The 22,983-nt window shown below is 34.6% G+C and overlaps 1 long non-coding RNA gene across 11 annotated transcripts in view; it reads left to right on the top strand.

Annotated features, from left to right (window-relative positions):
* LOC102159151 (uncharacterized) overlaps positions 1-22,983 on the top strand; it is a 662,825-nt gene that overhangs the window by 384,137 nt on the left and 255,705 nt on the right. For 7 of the 11 annotated variants that reach the window (XR_014827618.1, XR_014827620.1, XR_014827621.1 and 4 more), the window contains exon 4: positions 20,081-20,195. The exons of the other annotated variants lie outside the window; for them this stretch is intronic. This is a non-coding gene — a long non-coding RNA (uncharacterized LOC102159151). The remainder of the gene's footprint in view (positions 1-20,080; positions 20,196-22,983) is intronic. 11 annotated transcript variants of the gene reach the window in all.

Genomic DNA, 22,983 nt, shown 5'->3' with positions numbered 1-22,983 from the left:
TAATATTATAATTTCCAGAACAGGAAATAGTACTTAAGAACTGCTGCTCTGAATGTTATTAAATTAATGTAACCATCCTTGTAATCAGGCCTATGATTGATATTTCACTCAGATATTTATAAACTATCCTTTTTTTCCCCCTGCTTGAACCTATTCTGAAACCCCATATGTGGCCTTTTTAGCAATCAAGTACTATCTGTGTTTGATGGAAGACTTTGATATTTATAACATTTTTTTTCCCTGATTTTGAACATGTTTTGTCATTATGCTCCAACTCCATGTGTGGCTTACTTCTTCATACTTCTTGATCCATTCTTCTTTGTTCTGAATATATCTGAAATGATTATGATTTTTATCCAACTATGAAACAGCCACATGCTGAGCTATGACTTTCAAAAATACGCTTAGCCAAAAAGAGAAAAAAAGAAGGGAAAGAAAATAAAAATCAAAAATAAAATAGTATATAAATTACATGCACTGCTATACTCAATGCATATTTCCATAGTGTATGAGGTAATTGTCATAACTCATTTTTTCACAATTCATCTCTGTTTATACACCCTCTCATTCTATAAGTAATTGCATCTATGTCTACCTGTAATTAGAATTACAATCAATTTCTAACTCTAGCATAGCTACAACATTAACAACTTCATTTGCTGCTCAGTTGAAGGAAGTTTAATTGGATCAGTGCTGGAAAGCAAAAATACTGACTCTTTGAATTATTGAAGATGTTGACCTGTAAATTAGTAATTCTACAGAAGTTTTACAGTAAATTTTGTATGTGCAATTCTGTCAATTATTACCTTTATAAAATAAGTTTAGTACTTTCCCCCATATACATAAAATATCTGCTATGTTTGTCTTACCCACGCTTACCAGATTAATTCACTAAATCTGTTATGCTCTGTGCTGCATCTGGATTGATCTTTTTTTCCCCTCTTTACTTATACATAAAACTAAGTGATTCTTGCATGATTCAACAGGGATACAACTCTCCCTGTCTAGATTTATTGTAAAGGATTAAGGACATACCCTTTCAAAAGGAGCTTTTGTATGTATAAGTAAATTGTAAGCTTTGGAAAGCTCGAGCAGGCATTTTGCATTTCTTTGAGGAGTAACTGAATGAATCAATAGTTATTTCATCAGAAGCTATAATCTGTTGGGCCCTTTCCTTTGTGCTTAGGATATTACACAGTTCCATGAATAGATCAGTAACTGCTTATTGAATGAAGCACATATTCATTACTTCATTTCTACAGTGAAAACCAAGTAGGGTACATAGTAATCAATAGATCATGGTTTGAAAATGAATGAACACATTAATGAAGACTATTTGATTCTTGAAGGGTCAGGAAGGAAAAATGATATATGGCAACCTGCTCTGGGCAGGTAATTTCTAGAAACAATCACAGTTATCTATCTCTAGACTATCTCTACAAACATTCCAAATAAATGGAGCTCATAATCATGAGGCAAAAAGTGAACTTTAAATTGTGATAAAATATTTAGATCACTATTTTCATCAGTGACATAGAATGACCAAAATTTAATTGTTATTGAAACATTACCTTTTTTATGAATTTTGAGGTATTCCTCTTATGGCTCATCAGGTTAAGAACCTGACATATCATCTGTGAGGGTGCAGGTTCCATCCCTGGCCTTGCTCAGCAGGTTAAGGATCCAGCTTTGCTGAAAGCTATGGCATAGGTTGTAGATGCAGCTCAGATCTGTTATTGCTGTGGCTGTGGTATAGGGCTGCAGCTGCAGCTCAGATTCAGCCCCTAGCCTGGGAACTATCATATACCATATGCTGCAGGTATGTCTGTATAAAGAAAAAAAAAGAATTTTGAATATCAAGTAGCTCTAGGATAATGTTCAAAAGAAGTAACAAAGACCAAAACAAAACAAAGAGTATTTGTAACCAAGAATAAGTGACATTTTCAGGCAACTTTATAAAATGAAACATTATTCGTCTTCATTACTACTGTGTCATATTAACTGTAGTGCCTAAAATAGGAATAACTCTGAATTTTTAACTAGTGAATGCAAAAAACAAACCAACCAACCAATAAAAAACTCCCAAAACCAAACAGGACAGTCCTCTTTTGATTCAGTATCCTGGTACCATAACACAATGCCAAGACTAGCTTGGCAGTTTAGGGCTGAAGAACGGGTGCTGTGAAACTTAAGGAAAAAGTTAACATAAAACAAAACACAGAGACATTTATGTTAATTAAAGGTGGGAACCTGCGGACTCAAGGTCTCAGGGACCAAGAGCGCCACCTCAAGAAACCATACTGCTTTTATTGTGCTCTTTAGGATTATATCGAGAGAGGAGGGGATGTAGATGAAGGATATAGGTTTTTTTTTTTTAATTATTTTAAAAGTTACATAGCCGGTAGCTGATTAAGCTTTTATTCTGACCTTTAGGCATTTAACAATCATTAGCCTTGAGGAAACTTGGCATCACCTATCTATGTATAGCATTCTAGAGAATCACCATTGTGCTTCTGCAGAGGGCGTGCCTATCTGCAGCAACCCAGCATGCCTAGGTTTGCACCTCAGTCTCCTTGCTAATGCATATCCTGCTAATGACCCCTCATAAACCTCTTGGGGCCATGAGGCTCATCTTCCTCTTATTCTTTAGAGGACATATCATGCCCTGCAAAGGGCATGCCTATCTGCACAGGTCTGGCATGCCTTGACCAATGCATTATATCCTCATTCAGCTGACCACATGAGTAACTTATGCCTTTGGTCTTTGTTCTTAAGCTTAAGTCATTTACCAGCACTGTGACTGTTTTTCAAGCAGGAATATGGGGTCAAGTAAGGCAGGACAAGATGGAGCTTTCAGCATACAAAATAGAAGCAAAAAGGCTAAGAAAATATTGAAACATTTCTCACAACAATACAGTATATATTAGCTCAAATTAAGAAGTTTCTGACAAGTTTATTGACATGGAATAAAATACATTTTTTTTTCTCTTAGGGCCACACATCCTGCATATGGAAGTTCCCAGGCCAGGGGTCAAATCAGAGCTGCAGCTGCCAGCCTATACCACAACCACGGCAACACTGGGTCCATTCCTCATTTGCAACCTATGCCACAACTTGCAGCAACACCAGATTCTTAAACTCACTGAGCAAGGCTGGGGATGGAACCAATATCTTCATGGATACTGGTCAGGTTCTTAATCCACTGAGCCATAACAGAAACTCCTAAAGTACATTTTGAAAGATTTATGTTGTATAAATTATTTACAAGCTTATAACTAATAGTTCCATGCTCAACACTCCTTAATAACAGTTTGACAATAGAAATTGAGGGTATTCTATTTATTTAGGTATTTGATTATAGTTACATCATCATTGATCTTAACTAAGACAATTCCATCCTCTACCAAAATCACACATGCACAGTTAATAGATATTTTGCTTCCATTTTTTAATTTGTGCAATTAAGATAATACAACATTTTCATAGATCTATTTGACAGATTATATTAGATAACATATGTAAAGTGTTCATACTCATATAATGTTGTGTCTAATAACTTTCTCAGAAACATCATCATTACTATAACGTTTACTATATTTTTCATTCTAACTCCTCATCCTTGCAGAATTTGGCCCTGAACTGAGGAGCAATATTTCTGAGTTAGTATAGTACAATTCTTGTACTCTGGCTAGTTGTCTTGTTTGTTTAACAATATAACTTCCAAGAAAGCCTTTAGTTAGAACAGAAATATAACTATTTAAAAACTTGGGTGATATTTGATTGAGTTGTTATGGCCCTCAAAAAACTGCAAAAAACAAATTTGTAAATATTTTCCAGAAGACATGTTCTGATCAAATCCCAATAAGGAAGTTGCTCTTTCCCAAAAGTACTTTTGTGGAATGCTTAGGGCAGGCAGTTGTCTTCTCTCAGAAAGTCAGTTTAACTAAAAATCTGCTGTGAGGCTGACAACGTTTCCCTTGAAATAATCCTCCAAATCAGGGAGGTTATTGGATTTCATGTTAACAGGGCTCCGAGACATTCTTTAAAGAGTTCACCTCTTTGAAGAGTTCACCTCCAAATGAGGGAAGTGTTTTGACCTCTGCCTAAAACATTTTGGAGGAGATTCAACATCCATAGAAACATCTTCAGAGTTGCTTTCATTTTACCCTCCTACACTTCCACGGTCCTTTAAAGCCTTCCTTATACTCCGTCCTGTCTCTCTCTTATCCAATATGTTCTCTAATCTGTCTGCACCAATTACCTTGATGCAGAAACTGATAACTTTTCCAATTCGTACTTTCCTATTGGCATGTTTGTTTTAAGTACTGATCATAGAAGTGCTGTCACTCCTCTATTAAGCAACATTTTAGGACCATACACTGTCCTTCAAGTAACTGTTAATATAGCTTGCTCTGTGGATGAACTCCGGACAGTAAAAATAATTTGGTCAAGGCATTGTCTTTAATTAGGTGCACTGACAGATTGTTCCCTATCAAGACAACTCATTCATCCTCACGTTCATGAATACAACGTGAAAATAAACTAGAGTAAAAGCTATACTTAAAAATGTGAAAAAGGGAGTTCCTGTTGTGGTTCAGTGGTTAATGAATCCGACTAGGAACCGTGAAGGTTTGATCCCTGGCCTTGCTCTGTGGGTTAAGAGTTCTGGGCGTTGCCATGAGCTGTGGTGTAGGTTGCAGATTCGGCTTGGATCTGGTGTTGCTGTGGCTCTGGTGTAGGCCAGCGGCTTCAGCTCCGATTAGACCCCTACCCTGGGAATCTCCATATGCCTTGGATGTAGCCCTAGAAAAAGACCAAAAAAAAAAGAAAGAAAGAAAGAAAGAAAGAATACAGCTAAGATTAAAAAAAAAAATGTGAAAAAGTAAAATCTAATAGAGTGAAACATTGTTGAAACTCATGCAAAAACAGAAGTTTGTATTAACATGCAAAAGCTGGGGCCTATATTAACAGAGTCAATGGCTGGTGTCCAGGTGCAACACTATTGCTGTAATAATAAGATTAACTTTTATCTTCTATATCCCTCTTAGCTTTCATCTGACATATACAAGTTCTCTTTGTCTCTCTCTTTTTTCTATAAGAAAATTGAAGACTCAGCGAATTTTACCTATATGAAACTCTTTCTCCATTATTAAAAGGAGAAGATGATTTTCTGGGACACTGATAAAGGCTTTAGTTAAAGGTTGGTTACCTCCATTGGCTAAATTTGGTTGAAGTGATCTTAAATATTATCTTATCATTATAATATGATTATATTTTGTAGGGTTTAAAAAGAACAAGCTAAAATAAGTCAAAACAAAAATTTCATTTTAGCATCCAATCTCACAAAGACCTTAGACTGCCCCTGTTCCAGTTGCCTAAGGATGTATGCTTCACATTGGCTTCATATTCTAGGAAACAGAACTGGTCACTTTCTTTATTATGAATATTGATATAGTGTGGTATACTGAGCCAACAGATCTGATCCTATATATATATACACACACATACCCAGATTAGATGAGAATATACTCTGCTTTTTATGCTTTTGAAATTCAAGCCAGAATTTTTTTGAGGGGGACAGTGCTATTATTCCATTAGGTCCTCTAGCCTGGAATTAACTCTGGATCAATTCCTGGTCTTGTCCAATTCCAGTTTTCCCCATGTTCTCTTAATCCATTACAGTCAAACCCTACAACTTGTATGAATATGTGTTTCAGATTATCTAATCATTCATCATTTCTCTATAAAAATGAATAGGGTATCAAATAAATAGTAATTATTTTTGAAGGCCATTTATCAATATTATGATAAAAGAGACTCTAGACAGAAAATAACTAGCTGTGAATGCCTTCCAATTTGGTTTAGATTTATGATTTCTAAAATATTCTATTCATCAGCTCAGCTTAAAAGTTTATAAATAAAGATAAATGATATTTAAAAATTTAATATTAGCATATAATTAAATTTCTACTCTTGCTAAAAGTCAATTTCAAAGAATATTAATCTCATTTGTAGTTTTTCTAACATTTTCTACCCAATGGATGGAGTTAGAGGCCAGCGGTAGTTCCACTGACCAGCTCCTGGGCTTGGCCCACAGTTATACCTGTCAGTTAAGATTATTTAGGAGCAGAGAGAAACCTAGGTACAATTGTAAAGTAATTAAAGCTTTCTTCTGAGTCCAAACAACTTTTCTTTTAAATATCCACCTCCCCACTTTTGGCTCATTATTCTCTCCTTTCAGGCACATGAAGCCACAGGACAGCTTAGTCCTTCCCACCCTAAGGCATTTAGGCAGTAGCCGGAAACCATATTTTCCTGTATTCCTTTTTTATTACCTGTATTCTTTTCCAATGAATAAATAATTGCTCTAAGACAAACTTTCAGAGATATATTTTCTAAGAGGGCAACTTGTTATAATATTTTATTTTCATTTCAGTAAGGGATTTGTCAAATCACTATACCTTCAGTCAAGGAAATGATCATTTACACATGGGCTTTGAGTATCACCTGCAGAACGACTTGTGGGTATCCCACAAATCACATAATTTTGGTATAGCCATTTCTACTTATGCTTTTGAGTGGCTTTATTAAAGTTGTTTGAAATCAAATAAAGTTCCACTGTTCTATTAATTACCATTCTAGTTCATAGGAAATCAAGTCTGTAGGTTGGTTACTAGTTTGGCTAATAAACAATTGATTGTTTCTACCAAATATTGTACTTTTCTAAGTGTTTTAATATAAGGAAACTAAGTGAAAACAGCATGTATTGAACAACTACATAGATTAAGCAGGCTATATTTATTTTACTTCCAGTGAAAGGACTTTTCTTTATTAATGCAACTGTAGTGGAAAAACAAAATGGAATGACGAGGCAAAGAATAAAAGGCCATTTTCAAGTATTTAAAGAATCAAAAGAAGACAATCAGGAGAGGAGTGCTTGATTCACTTCCAAAACCACTCAGACTTCTTCTAAACATTTAGAAAGGCAAATATCAGAGACATGCACATGCAACTGCTGAACTCTGTATTTTCCAGATCTAATTGCATATTAAAGAACATAATTTTGAACAACTATGAATAGAATGAGACTTTTCCACTGAGCACATCCACATTTACACCGAAAAATGTGAGGTACATAATTTGAGAACATGATCAGACAGCAAAGGAATAATGATTCATAATCGGACCTGAGACAAGACAAGAACCAGGGGCAAGGTTTGTAAACACTCTCAGCTAATAGCTTTACTATTAGCTGTCTGGTAATGGAAGACTTGTAAATACCAGCAATATTATATTATAGTTCTATTCCATGTTATTTATTAAAAATTATACTAATTAGCATCTATAGAATACTTGGGGAAAAAAAATGACTCTGGCTTGGGTCGTCAGTGTTGGAAAGTGAGACACGTGGAGAAGGGGAGAGCTCAACAAGGCTCTTTACTTCTGCAAAAGGGCGAGGGTACTCCAAAAAGCGCATGCAAAGAAGAAAAGACCATCCCTATTTATCCCTAATGCAGGTGATGTATCTGTCCCCTTCCCATTAGTCAAGTCAGGGCCCACATTCTTCTCAGTTGGCTAACTGAAACAAACTGTCGCTGGGAGGAGGAGGTCGCAAGAGGGCGTTTCAGCTGAAACCAGAGCAAAATGGAGTAACCTAGATTTCCTTTGATAGAAAAGACATTGTTACTTTCCACATACTTAATATATGACAGCCATTGTGCTAATTAACTTGCATTTATCAATGATTCTCAGATTGCCCTCTATGTGCTTACGTCGAAATCACTGTTGTTCTCACTAAAAATTCATTTTCTTATAGGTGTCCCACATATCCTGCATGTGAATATATGAATTAGTACCAATTCTGCCCTTTAACATGTGGATCACATCAGGTGATTCTTATGCAGACTCAAGTTTGAGAACCTTTGGCACATTCCTTCATTCAATTATTATATAAACAGAATGAAATAGGTAACATTATCCCTATTTTATAAATGAGGAAACCTATGAAGAACAAACTAATAGAAAAAGAAATCAGATTTGTGGTTACCAGAGGCATGGGTTTTAGGGGAAGGGGGGTTTGGATAAAGGCAGTCAAAGGTACAAGCTTCCAGTAGGTACTAGGGATATAATGTACAACAAGATAAGTATAATTAACACTGCAATATGTTACATATGAAATATTTGAGAGTAAATTATGAGTTTTTATCACAAGGAAAAATTATCTTTTCCTAATTCTTTATGTTGAATCTGCATGAGATGATGGATATTGACTAAATTTACTCTGGTAATCACACCATGGTGTATTAAGGTCAAGTCATTATGTTGTACACCTTAATCTTAGACAGTGCTCTATGTCAGTTATACCTCAATAAAACTAGAAGGAAAAACATAACTTTAAACTCAAATGATAAATACAAGTATATTTAATTATTTGAATACAAAAATAAAACATCATAAATTAAAAAGTCCATGTTGACTGAAAAAAAAATGCACAACCTAATTGAGAATTGTTTCATTCATTGGTCTTTCTGAGGACTTCAAGCCCAGAAGACAGATTCCCAGACAGCTCCCTCAACCGCTCTGAGGAGGTAAGGGAGGAGCCAAGCTATACAGGGGTTTTTGCAACTAAGACCAAGTAGTAGGAACATCAAAAAATTGTTGATAATGAAACAAATAGCAACAAAACAATTATCTCAAGTTAAAGAATTTAGCACTTTTCTATGTATGGGAAAATATAAGAGACTTGTCTCATTGAAATGATCCCTTTCATGTGTACCTTAGCCATCAAGGGCCAGTATCCTGTTCTCATCCATCCTGAGTACACTCAGGATACATTCAGGGTACACTGTTGGGGGTGGCTGCAGTGACTGAGGGCTTGATGGCTGTTTCCATCCTGAGTTCCCTCAAGGCTCACCCTGGGGGCAGCTGTAATGGCTTGATGCTTGTAACATCCTTTGTTTACTGATACGACAGGCAACAATTTTCATTAACAGCTAATACTGAAGTTCATGTATGTATGTATTTATTTGTCTTGTTTTTTCTTTGACCTTCCATGTATGTTTTGCTCTATACTGTGAACTAAATGCTAATACTTTTATTGAACTGTGTAAACTGAAGTTTGGCACTTGCCATCAACCCCTACATTGATTACATTATGAGCCACTGTAGCTGCGGACCCACAACACCCCCTGAACAGAGCTCAGGGTGAACATCAGGAGTGAGGCACTCTGTGCTCTGGAAAAACTGGAAGAACAGGTCTTCAGATAGTCAGATGTTTTTAGAAGATTTTATGTGCCCAATTCTTGCGTCTCTTCATATCTAAAAAAACCACTAAAATCCTTCATGGTGATGTCTGCTCCTGTGATTGGTAGTAACCTTCAGGAGATCAGCAACAAACTTTTATAAAACGTGTATATGCTGCATGCACCTCCCCCTCACCTTTATCATATCCTGATAGTCCCCCTTTTCCTCCTTGGGTGATATTTCAGCCTGGTCTGTAGTTAAGGATAAAGAATATCTTCAAGGGTGAGAACCAGTGAGTCCTGCAGGCTGTGAAAACTCAAGATACTGGCCCTGAGAGCAGAGGTGCGCATCAAAAGAATGATTTTAGTGAGCCCAGGCCTCTTTTGTTCCTGTTCCCTGCCCTTTGTTGCAAAAACACCTGTATATCCTAGCTCCTCCCTCACCATCTTGGAGCAGTTTCTCAGAACTTCCTGAGATGCTGTCTCCCAGGCTTCAGTCCTAATTTTGCCCCAGATAAAACTTAACTTTCAGGTTGTGCATTTTTTTTATGTCAACACTGTAATATGTAATATAGTATAGAAAGACTATTGAATTGAAGATATACAAAAACATTCTGCAGTTTTCTCTTTGATTAGGGCACACATTTCTTCTTGTACTTGCTGAGGGAAAGCAGGAGCTGGTCCTCACATGTAGATAATTCATTTACTTTTACTAGCCTGGAAACTAATCATTTTAGGAAAGAAAGCCTGCACAGGAATGGAAAGTTGGGGTTAAGTCATGAAGCCAGAGCTCAAACACAGGAGACAAAACAATGTTAAGAGGCAATAGATATTTCTTTGACTTGATGTGACAGAATATCCAGGATATGGCAGCTAGAGTGGCAACTGAATTTCTTGGCTGAAAAACAAAAATACCCTGCCATTTCTGATCTAATACTAATCAACACCAAGCGAATGGCCATGTTAGATATGTGGCTTCTAGGCAGTTTAAATGATGAAAGTACAAGTGAGACACTAACTCTAAACACAGGGGGATTTACTAAAGTCTGTAAAAGTGTAAACTTGATGAGACAGTCTTCTGGGAGGTATGGAACATGGGTAATTTGTCACCAATAGCCCTTCTTTGACTAAGCAATGGATTCCTTTCTGCATGGCACTGAACCTAGTTCACAGGAAAAGAGTAATTATAAAGCCTGTAGTTATCGTAGTTATCAGGATCTGGTGGCTGCTTTAATTGACAGAGCATGCATGGAACAGTGAATAAAGTAAATTTGATAAAGTCTGCTTAATTACTTGCACCTGTTTTGCCTGTTTTATTTGCAGGTATGTGATGCTGTTTAATCCCTTAGTATCTGGAAGGTGAACCCTTCTGCTAACATGTGACATCATCTTTTGCTATCAAGGAGATTGTATTAAGTAGAAAAGAATTCTTAAGTCAAATTTAATAATTTTGCTTTGGACTGCAACATGAATTTAAATTAAATGGACCTGGCAAAGAACGGAAGCAGGCTTACCTTTGGCAAGTTTCTGATAGAAAAGGTTTGCTCATTTGGATATAGGTGACAGCAGAGGGATTCTTTTCAATTACTAAACATGTCCAAGTGAGTCACATTGAAGCAGTTCAAGCTTTGGACACTTAATGATTTTTCCTTTTTGTAATAATTGCATATTTTATAATGCAAATATGAAATACCAAAGAGACATACTTTATGTTTTATTTAATGGATTTATCAAAACATTTTTTATTTATGTTTGTAGATTAATGTTTAAAGAATAATACTCATTCCGTTTGTCCAAATGCATAGTGGTGATAGAAAATTATAAGCAGAAAAAATGAATAAACTAGACATAAACAAAAATGTCTATAAACAAAGGTGAGAATTGGCAATAGGAATTTTGTACTTTGAGTCCAAAAAAAACAGATACTGGGTTTGCTTAAAGAAAATGGTCCATTTGAAGAGGCAAGCATAAAGCCAGGCTCACTTTTTGAAATAAAAGTTAGATTCAAAACTGAAAAGACTAATGTTTATGCAAAGCCTCCTACTTGAGGAAGCATTAGAAAGCTGACATAGATTAGCAGCCCTAATTTGGGCTAAAATGATTGCCAACTCAAATACTGGATTTGACATTGTCCCATATATCACAGAGCACAGTGTGATATACTTACTAAGCCTTCAACCAAGGGTGTCCTTGAGGGCAAAAGAAGTTTCAAAATAAGTACTAGGTAGGGAAGGCTAACTGTAGCAATCGAGAGGGGGAAATACAAAATGCATGAGGAAACGAAGAATAATAAATTCTTATAAAATAATATTCTAGGAACTGATTCACTCAGACAATGTGAAAATAATAGTGGAATTTGGAAATGAATTTAAAAATTAGTATATGTAGTCTGAAATAAATAGAAAGCCATGTAAAATAAAACAATAAAATATAAAAAATTGAAAGGAAAGAAGGAAATGTCATTAAATGAATATGAAAAACAGCTAACTGCAAATCTCAAAATGAAAGGTATAATAATTTCAATGAAAAATAACAATCTATCAATTTATAGTCAATATAAATAAAGGATAATAAATGCACCCAGAGGCGTTCCTGCTGTGGCACAGTGGGTTAAGAATATAACTACAGGAATTTCCGTTGTGGCGCAGTGGAAATGAATCCGACTAGGAACCATGAGATTGCAGGTTCGATCCCTGGCCTCGCTCAGTGGGTTAAGGATCACAGACATGGCTCGGATCTGGAGTGTGCTGGCCTACACCACAGCCACAGCAACACCAGATCCAAGCTGCGTCTGAGACCTACACCACAGCTTGCGGCAATGCCGGATCCTTAAACCACTGAGCCAGGGCTGGGATGAAACCTGCAACCTCATCCTAGTCGGATTTGTTTCCACTGCACCACAGTGGGAACTCCCTCAATCTCACGGTTTTTGTGATATAAATTCTGTACCTGTCTTATTAAATTTTCAACTAAAAAATAATGCACAACCTGAAAATTTAGAATTGTGTTTTATTCAGTGGACAAAACTGAGGGTTTAAGCCCTGGAGGCAGCAAAAAACCCTGAGAAAATTGTTCAGAGGCAGCAAGGGGAAGAATATATAGGAGTTTTGTAACAAAGGGCAGATAGTCAGAACAAAAGATTACTATTAATAAAAGTAAACTAGATATCTCAAAGAATTTATCACTGTCCTATGTATGAGAAGATGAAAGGATCTTGGCTCACTGAAGTCATTCCTTTGATACTCACCTCACCAATCTGTGCCCAGTATCCTGTTTTCACACCCTGAATTTCCGCAGGGTTTACCAGAGCACCCTTGGAGGTGACTGCAATCACTGATGATTGTAACATCCTTCGTTTATTGATATGGCAGGCAATATTTTATTTCTCAAAATGGATTACAAAGTACTTAAAAATTGCTAAAAAAAAATTATAAATTTTTATTTTCATTTCCAAAATACAAAAGAGATATGCTTAATCAATGTTTTATTTAATGTTTTCTAGGGAATTAAAAAATCTGAAATTCTTATTATTGTCTAGCCTTTTCCTAACCTTATTAACTATTATTTTTCTTTTTTTAAATAGAATCTAGTGGGTTTTAAAGATTTAAACAATCATAGAAAAAGCAATGAAATAGTTTCATCTTTTTCAATTTTTACTTATCCTGATTTTCTAGAGTACTCAAGACAGTGCCAACAACAGCCACCTGTGCACACTTTTCCAGACTTTTAGTAGTTGTCATTTAGGAAAACCTCTTTCAAAAATACATGATAAGTATTTATTTCGTGTTTAAAAAATTATTTACTACCCATATTTTATTTGAATGATTTTTACTTGAAAAATCTGCTGAATTGGAAATATTGCCATCATCTCATACTACATACAGATTATACTGTAGGATAGAAAAGTATTTGGAAAAATTCAAATTTTTTAAATGATAAAAATAAAGTCCAAAATGTTTATTTGCCCCTTCATTTGCTCCAAAGAACCAAAAACTTGTTCTGGTTTTGTGACCTTGTGTACTTTCAAAATAAAATCATGAAAGCAGTAAAAAACAAAAACAAAAACAAAACAAAACAAAACAAAAAAACAAACAACCCAGCACACTGTAAATACTGGGAAATTTAACTTGATGATAACCATCAAAAACTTAGGGAAATTATAATAGTAAGCAAGGAAACTAGACATATTTCCCTTTACATTCAGAAAACAACAAAGACAATATGAAAAGCAGTGTTAAATATTTTCATTGTAACTTGAGGCAGTGAATGAAAATATGAAAAGCCAATCATTAAGATTTTAAAGGAAGGAGTTCCCGTCGTGGCGCAGTGGTTAACGAATCCGACTAGGAACCATGAGGTTGCGGGTTCGGTCCCTGCCCTTGCTCAGTGGGTTAAGGATCCGGCGTTGCCGTGAGCTGTGGTGTAGGTTGCAGACGCGGCTCGGATCCCGTGTTGCTGTGGCTCTGGCGTAGGCCGGTGGCTACAGCTCCGATTCGACCCCTAGCCTGGGAACCTCCATATGCCGCAGGAGCGGCCCAAGAAATAGCAACAACAACAAAAAGACAAAAAAAAAAAAAAAAAAAAAAAAAGATTTTAAAGGAAGAGGTAAAATTATTGTTAGTCAAAGATACTATACTGTTTGCATAGAAAAAAAACAGTAAAAATTTACAACCAACTAAAGATCTTATGAAAGTTATAGGATGCTGGAAATAAGAAAACATGTATTAATCAAAAATATTTCCATATATCAACAAACCAAGGAAAATGCAAAAGAATAAAAGACACTGTTAGAAAATACCAACCAAAAATGGTTCATTTTTTCTAGAAATGTTGCAAAAATGTAGTTTACAAAACCTTTCCTGAATAATAAAATATATCCTGAACAAAGATCGTGTAGGCTGTATTTATAGATAGGATGGCTCCATATCCTAAGGCTGTTGATATTACTAAATTTATTCGATAAACATAAAATTGTTTCAGTATATTCAACAAATTTTTACTTTTTTAAAATTTTAGACAATTTTTCTCAACTTCTTAGAGCTAAGTAAATGTCCAAAAATCATCAAAATAATTTTACAAAATTGCAAGGAAGAATAATGCACCACCAGCTATTGAGACATATTTTTAAAATTATAATATCAAAATTTATTATAAGTAAGCCAGTGAGCTGTTGGGGACAGTATAGATACATAAAATAGAAAACCCAGTTTTAGGTTCAACTATATGGGAGGCTTTGTGTACTGTACAAGGTATGTTAAAAATCAGTGGAGAAAATATGGGAGATCAACCTGATAGGTATCACTAATCTTCACCAACATCCAGTTCTCTTTCTCTGTTAGTCATATCAAAGCTTGTTATTTCTCTGCATTTTTGATTTTGGGGAAGGCCATGCCAATGGGTTATGGCCAAAGAAATATAAAGTTAACTGGTCTAAAGTAGTGAGAAGTCCATGGAAAACTCTCCCATTCCTCTCTTCCACTGCTGTGACAGTCATGAATGAGACTCTGAGTCCTTGTATGAAAAATCTCTACCTTGAAGAATTGCATGAAATCACAGAAACCTTTATGTGAATGGGAAATTAAAATGTTAATTATGAAATCAGAGATTGAGGAATTATAACAGAGCCTATTCTGCTAATACAAAAATACATATTATTCAAATAAGCAATTATATTTAGGGTTAAAATAAAAGATTGATAAATACATACACATATACACATGTGTAAATTTGAGGGACAGAAAATAGTCTGGGGAGGATATGGGGCTGATATTGAGAGCAAGATAGGCTCAGTGAAAGCCTGTGATCTAGCTGATGGAGATTTTAAGAAAACTAATACCTACAGTTTGGGAATAGTTACATTAGAGAACATTTCCTTTATTTCCCACAGACATCAGCAAAGTTTCTCAGGTTCACAAGTGATTTGGCAAGTTATCTCAGAAAGGGCTAAACGTTATATGGGTGCCAAAATAGTAAATACAAAAGCAGAACAGTTGAAGCAAGAGTCTTATCTGAAACAGTAAGAGATTTGAAATGCACTAGAAATTTACAAAAATCTTGATTCCTTAGGCCATGCTAACAAGAGTTATGGGAGAAATTTTGAATAATTTTTTCTAGATTTTGAAGGACAGTAAAATTGCACCTGATAAGTTACTGAACTAAGACAACTAAGAAATTGGTTGTGTCTTTAATTGATCAATTTTGTAACAACATAGTGACCTGGTCAAAAACATTGCAGTTCTGTTACAATCATTGGTTGAGGGGAAAAGGGAGATAGCGAATGTAGCCAAAGCATCGTTTGTTTTCATTTGCTGGTTGAGCTGAACTTAGTTTCATCTTGGCAGTTATCCTGAGCCCACTGTCTGTGCAAAGCAAATATTCTAATGTGAGAGTCAGAAATTCGTAGTATAGTATTATTTTATCAACTTATTTACAGGTAATGGTATCTTGTTATCAATAACCTGCAAGCCTATACCTACCATTCCTCCTTAGATATGTGTTTCAGTCTTATTCAAAATTTTATTATTTCCCAATTTCCTTGAACTCATATGTACCTATATTTCTACAGGACAAAAGTTATCAGAAAGATTTTTCAGGAAATAAACTGAATAACTTTCATATCCAGTAATTTTTCAAAAGTTTCACTTGAAAATAATCCTGAGCCCAAAGGAATGCCTAAATTAAAAAAAAAAAAAAATCAAGAGAGAGTTCCTGTTGTGGCACAGTGGGTTAAGAATTTGACTGCAGTGGTTTGGGTCACTGCAGAGGTGATGGTTCCATCCCCTGCAAGGTGCAGTGTGTTAAAGGATCCAGCATTTCTGCAGCTGCAGCATAGGTAGCTTGTATAGCTCGGATTCAGTCCCTGGCCAGAGAACTGCTTGAAAATGTTGTTTTGGATTAGGAGTTTTTGGAAAAACAGATTAATCAATCTTTGAAGTAACATTTACAATGGTTAAGGGAAACCACTTGGATTATCTGGTTTTAGCCTTCAATTTGTTAAAAAAAAAAAAAAGGTAACAGAGCATTTATTTAATTACATTTACTCATTTTCCAGCATGGTCATGTGATTTTCAAAAGTGACAACTCCCATAGGCATAGAGACGTTTCATTGCCATACACTGAGATATCAGTATCAAATAAAGACTTCCTCTTTAACTATTTTCACTAGAGAAAAACATATTGATCAACGTCTATCAAGTTTCTTTGACTTACTTGGAATGTACTCTTTGCATTGATGAATGAAACATTAAAGACTCACACCTGTGAGTATATAGGATTATTTTCTCCTTTCCGTTCTTTCATGACTTGGTTTTTAAAATGTGACTCATCTTATAAATATGTGTCATGGGTTTTCCATTCAAATGCATTCACAATTGCAGACAACCCCTATCTGAACACACTGGAGATCTTAAATAATTGCTTAACTCCAGTCTCTGCCTATGACAAAAAAGAAGTTAGTTTTGCTGATTGACTTATTCCACTGAGTTTTGATTTTTATACCAAAAAAGGCAGAACCATGGTAAAGCAAAAATACGGTTTTCATGAGCAATGCATTAGTAAGTTTCTTTTTTTAATTTTGGTAATATATTTAAAAGCCTGTTTCCATCCCAGTTTTAAAAAATGGCCAGGTAACATTTCTATCTCCAATTGAAAAAATATCCATTTACTTTTATTTAAGAATCAAGCATAAAGATCACTCTATTTTAAGTAAACATAATGCCGAAGTTTATTTCTAGATTATATTGCACCAAAAACTTTGAACTAAATTTACATGAGTTTGTATCTATTATCTGTGGTCTATACCTTTAATTAATTATATTTTCACATTTACAAAATTCCAAATTTATGTGCTTTTTTCCCAACATTTACCCTCTAATAATTTCATCACTACTAATCAACAACGTTCTGTGACCTGATTATCTATCTATTTTACATTTATCTCTTTACTTACAAAAAATATTAAAGTTAATTTAATAGATATGTGGCTAAAAAGCAAACTTAGTTGGAATATATACATCTATTTATTTCATTAATCCATAGACCTCTTTTTTCTTTTTTTATTGTTTGAAGGAACAAGTTGTCTTAGGGCAACAATTGCACAAGTTATTTTGATAGTCACTCAGTGCATGTACATAAATGTTCTATAAGATCAAATGTCTCACTCCCTCATCTGACGCATTTCTCAGATGAGTCAACTGTAGCATAATGATAGGGAGTATGGATTTAGGAGTCAGATTGCTAACTTTGAATGCTGGATCTACCACTTATTATGTCTGTATCCTAAATTGAATCACCCAATTGTTTGAACTCTAGTTTCTTCTTATGTAATTATTATTAGGTAGAGTATTTGTCCTCTTTGCTGAGTTAAGAAATAAGAATGCCTCCAAAAGGATTTTTTAATAGTATTATTTTATGACAAGAAAATTTAGCAGTGAAGCACTTTAAAGTGACCATTCCAGAGACAAAAAATTATATTTTCCTATTTGTGTAGTCTTTTCCAAGTATTGTACCAATGTGCAATTAAAAAAAAAAAAAGGTGTGAGTCTACAAACTTGTAGATTAAATGTATGGACTATATATATATCGCAAAATGTTCAGCTCTTCAATAAAATTATTTAATTAGGGACCATGACATAATTTTTAAAACTAAATAGTCACAAGATATTTCAGTTTTAAAAATCTATTAAGTTGAAATGGATATAAATTAGTCAAAAAATACAGTTTGAGGACTAATAGGTAGCAGTCTCTTTTTCAAAATGAAGATGAAATAAAGAGCCACAAGACAAAACAAATATTTAAATGGCATTCAAACTAGTTGAGGAGATGAGACACATTAAAATAAATAGTAATAAAAAGCAACAAGTATTTACCAAACTAATGGTGGAAAGAAAGAAAGAAATCTAGCCATGTCATCCATACATTTTAAACATAGGCCTTTACTCTATTTTTATTATGTATAATTATATTTTTATTAATTAACTGATTCTCAAAAGACATTAAAACTCGAGGGCTTTATTGTGTTGTCTTTAAAAGGACATCGAGAGGGATGGATGTGGATTCACATTCTAGCTCAACTATTTAGAGCTGCATTTTTCAGGTGAAGTAGCTTAATGTGTGGCTTATCCCTTTTGTAAGAAAGTGTAGTAATATAAAGATTAGTGCTAATTAGATAAATAAAATAGTATACAATATGGCCTGTAGTAGCAGTTCAGTAAATTCTCATTCACAATGTGCCAGACACTGTGCTGAGCTATCATGATATCCCATATAATACTATGAGGGTAGAGAAGAAACAAGAGTTTTTGCCATACTTGCCTCTACCTCTCCCTCTCATTCTCTAGGGACAGTCTTCTTGCATGCCCTACACCAATAAGGTTCTTCAACTAGTTGGACTAGCTGAGCATAGGAAGCCATTGTCTAATTATTATATAGATTTTATCTGGACCTTTTATTGGAGTTCTATTTTTAAGGATCATTTCATTTGCTTTTATAGCTTTCCTTAATGGTCACAACAAGGAACTTTTGATTTACCACTGCACTGTGCATATATGAGTGTTCTAAAATGCAGTTCAGATGCAGAGCGTTATTTAAGTGTTCTCTTGTGCAGTAATGTACAGGCATTAGGAAGAAGGTAGCCGCAGAGATGCTACTCAGTAAGTCACTTTTACATGAACGAGAAAAATAAAAATTTAAAATTCTCTGCTCCAAATATTATTAAATAAATTCATTTTTCAAAGTTGAACAAAATAGCTCAGACCACTGCATCAAACTTAAAAAATAAATTAATGTAAACATTCAAAAAGTTAGTGAAATAAATGCAATATCCAACCAAATGGCCAAATGTATGACTATTATTTTTGTTTTACTCAAATGCTCTTCATAATTTAAAAAGCTACTGCATTCCAAAACACATGTTCTGGTAATATCAGAGGTGTTTACAGATTATGAAATATTCTGTGTCACAATTTAAATTTCTACTTGTTCTAATATTAATCTTTCATTTATATCCTGGGTAGCCTTCTGCATACTATAACGGATTTGTTTCTCACCCTCTAGGATCCCAGCAATCACTAAGTCCTGTCATTTCTGGTTCTACATAATTCTCTAGATCATTAATTGTTTTCCTTTTCAACTCCTGCACCCTAGTCCACTTTTTAATATTTTTCACCTGGATTAATGCAGATGATTGCTAATTATCAGGGCTCTGGTAGTGTTGTGACCAAGTTTGCCAAATTTGTCTTTCATTTGTTTCAGCAATGCTTACATTCCAAGCAAGGGATACCTGTTAAATGTTTAACTGGAAAGTACATTTTTACCATTATTTATGTAGTTTCAGTAGGACTGATTTCACTATAGAAATGAAGGAATAAAAATAAGGTGATAAAAGTAATACCTGGAGTTCCCGTCGTGGCGCAGTGCTTAACGAATCCGACTAAGAACCATGAGGTCGCGGGTTCGATCCCTGGCCTTGCTCAGTGGGTTAACGATCCGGCGTTGCCGTGAGCTGTGGTGTAGGTTGCAAACGCGGCTCGGATCCCGCGTTGCTGTGGCTCTGGCGTAGGCCGGTGGCTACAGCTCCGATTCGACCCCTAGCGTGGGAACCTCCATATGCCGCGGGAGCGGCCCAAGAAATAGCAACAACAACAACAAAACAAAAAAAAAAAAAAAATTAATACCTAACACATATTGAATGTTTTAAGATTTACAAATATCATTTTGTTTAATCCAAACTACAACCCTCTCAGGTAAACATTATTACTATCTCTGGTTCACATAAAAGAAAATTATAATTCAAGGTCACACAATTAAGTGATAAAACTCTTTTCTTTTTTGTTCTCCAGAGAGATCTTCTAACATAATAATTAAGAGAATGGGTTTAGAGCCATGCAGACCTGTGTTTAAAGACATCTGTGCTCCACCATTTAGCACAGAGATTGCCACTGATATAAATACTTGGTAAGTGTTCAAGAAATAAACAAGCAGATATATAAAACAAAAATGAATTTATTATTATTGTTCTTGTAAGAAAAAAACAGATTTTTTTTTTCAACACCGGCTACATTCCTGGATAAGGGAAGTTGGCTGATAAATGAAGGCTAGATATATAGGGATACATGGTGGATGGATGAATAAATGAGTTTCTTAATAAACATTGGTCTACGACCTCAGTCCTTTTTCAATGTAACACATTAAGTGTCATCTGGGTGCTTTTAAGCATTGATTTCAGAAAGGTACAAAGTCATTGCAGATAAAATATGTAAACATGAACACTTAATCCCTACTATCAGAAATCAGCTAGTGATTTTTCTTCTTTAAATATAAAACTGAGTCCAAATTGTTATTTCTTCCCCTTTATTGCCATTTCTTCTCTCTAGTCATCTTTGTAGAAAACCTGTTTTCCTTTCACTTATGCACATTTCCATCAAATACAATTTTAACAGATTCGTTATATTTATTTTTGAAATTTCCCTCAAATTTCTTTCTTACTCCCACAATATAGATTGAAGTGGATTTACATGTTTTAATTGTATAATTGAAATGTGCAGAATTGCAATGTTGCTGGAAATGCTAAGGGGATTCAAAGTGAATGAATGTCTTGAGATGCCTGCTGTATTGGTGTTGTATCTGTGCCTAAGGGATTTGATCTTAGAGATTTTTCCAGTTTTCATTTGTTTGGTGTGAGATAGGCGTGAACTATTAACTAAAGAATGTGAAATAATCCATTGGCAAGTCAGGAAAAATACAAAACTTGAGGATATGAAAATTTCCTATGCTTTTCTATATTTTCAGATTACAAACATTCAGTCTTCTGTAAAATCAAGGCTAGAGCTTGGGACTTATGCTTGCCCATTGGGAAAGAGTATTTTCTCCAAAAACATGGATTCCATTTTCCTTTTTGTGTCATAACAATTTTAAAGTTTTAATGGTATATTTTTAAAATATCTTATTAATGTATTTTTTAAGCTCTGATGGGATATTTTTAGAATGAAATAAATTAATTAACTTTTACTTTCTAAATTGACTTTGAGGTACTGGTAGGACTACCTATGCATTTTTAAATGAATTTTTAAATGAAAGTAAATAATATTTAGTAATAATTTATTCATTGGAAGTACAGTGGAAAGAAATAGGGGAGTAAGAAATGACAATTGGAATTTAGTTTTTGTTTATGAAACATAAAGTTTAAGGAATTTTTAAACATGTCATACTAGTTTCATATGGTATATTCCCATACAAGAAATACTTCTAATTGTCTTTGATTTCATTACTAAAGTTTATTGAAAAAGTTATAATACTTATTTTTCAAGACTTTAGAGAATTTTCTTGGTGCCTGATATTTAAATACTAAAATTATTAAAATGGAAATTTCAAAATGTAATGATAAAATTGACTATCTAGGGTCATGGAAAACTTCTTATTGATGAGGATTTTTTTTTTTTAATTTTATGACCACACCTGTGGCATATGGATGTTCCTGGGCCAGAGATTGAATCCCAGCCACAGCTGCAACCTACATGGCAGCTGCAGCAGTGCTGGATCTTTTAACCCACTGCATCAGACTAAGGATCAAACCTATACCTCCACAGTGATCTGAGATGCTGCAGTCAGATTCTTAATGCACTGTGCCACAGCAGGAACTCTAATGAGGATTTTATTTAAAAGACCATACTCCAAGGTAATAAATTAACTTTTAGATAGTCATGGTCTTAAAATGTTATTTAGAAAGTGATATTAATAATAATAGATTGAGAATAATAAGTTTAGAATGAATTTTCCAGGAAAGTCTTCCTCCTTAGGAAGCAATTTATTCATTTTCCTGAGAGATTGATGTAAATTACACACCAGTAATTTAATAAGCTTTTCAGTTTCTATGAAGGTGCCTTTTGGGTATGGGACATAAGATATTGGTATAGAGAAGAAAGGTACAAATGAAAAATATTATTTGAAATGTAATCTCTGCTATGGTAGGGAAGGCCTTGAATATCAAAGACGTTTTCTAATTATTTCTAAAAATGTCACAAGGGTGGGGAACAGGAGAAGATACAAAGTAAGAAAATTAATCTCAGCAGCATTTTTAATTTGGGAGGAGTAGAAGGCAGTCTTTCACTATGATGTAGGTAACTCTGCATGTATGAGTATGTTTTTAATAAAAAGCCACTATATTTATCACACTTAACTACTCAGTTATTCACTTATTTTTTATATGCTTTGAGTCATGCTTGCCTTCAGGCCGCAGAGCACATGGAGTGGGTGTTATCTGGAGAAGTTTAAGGAGTCAGTGAGTTTTATATGAGTTATGATTCTTTATCATAAGCCAACTGTTGAACCAAGCACCAAGGGAATATGCCACTTGATACATAAAATACATAAAAGCACGCTTCAATAGACATTCATGTTAAATAGCCATAGAATTAAGCAACAAAATATAACATGTTGCCTGTTTGAAATTTGTATTTCTTACCTCTTACATTTTGTTTGTTTTCCCAATTCCACTTGTTTTTGCTCATAATTGAGTCACAGCAATGCTATCTGTTTTAGTTTCTTAGAGCTTCTATAACAAAGTGCCACAGATTGGGTGTTTTAAACAACAGAAATTTATTTTTTCACAGTTTTGTTGTTAGAAGTCCAAGAGCCAGGTGCTGGCATGGTTGGTTTCATTCTGAAGCTTCTCTCCTTGGCTTGTAGATGGCCATCTTCTTGCTATATCTTCATATGGTTTTGCTCTGTGCAGATGCATTGTCTG

Source organism: Sus scrofa, chromosome 14 (genome assembly GCF_054392235.1).
Source record: "Sus scrofa isolate SSC_HxYL_T2T_F1_AM1 chromosome 14, Sscrofa_HxYL_maternal_Yorkshire_Landrace_v2.0, whole genome shotgun sequence".
Classification (NCBI taxonomy): Eukaryota; Metazoa; Chordata; class Mammalia; order Artiodactyla; family Suidae; genus Sus; species Sus scrofa.
The sequence above is the reverse complement of the archived record's forward strand: the minus strand, read 5'-3'. Positions and strand labels throughout refer to the sequence as shown.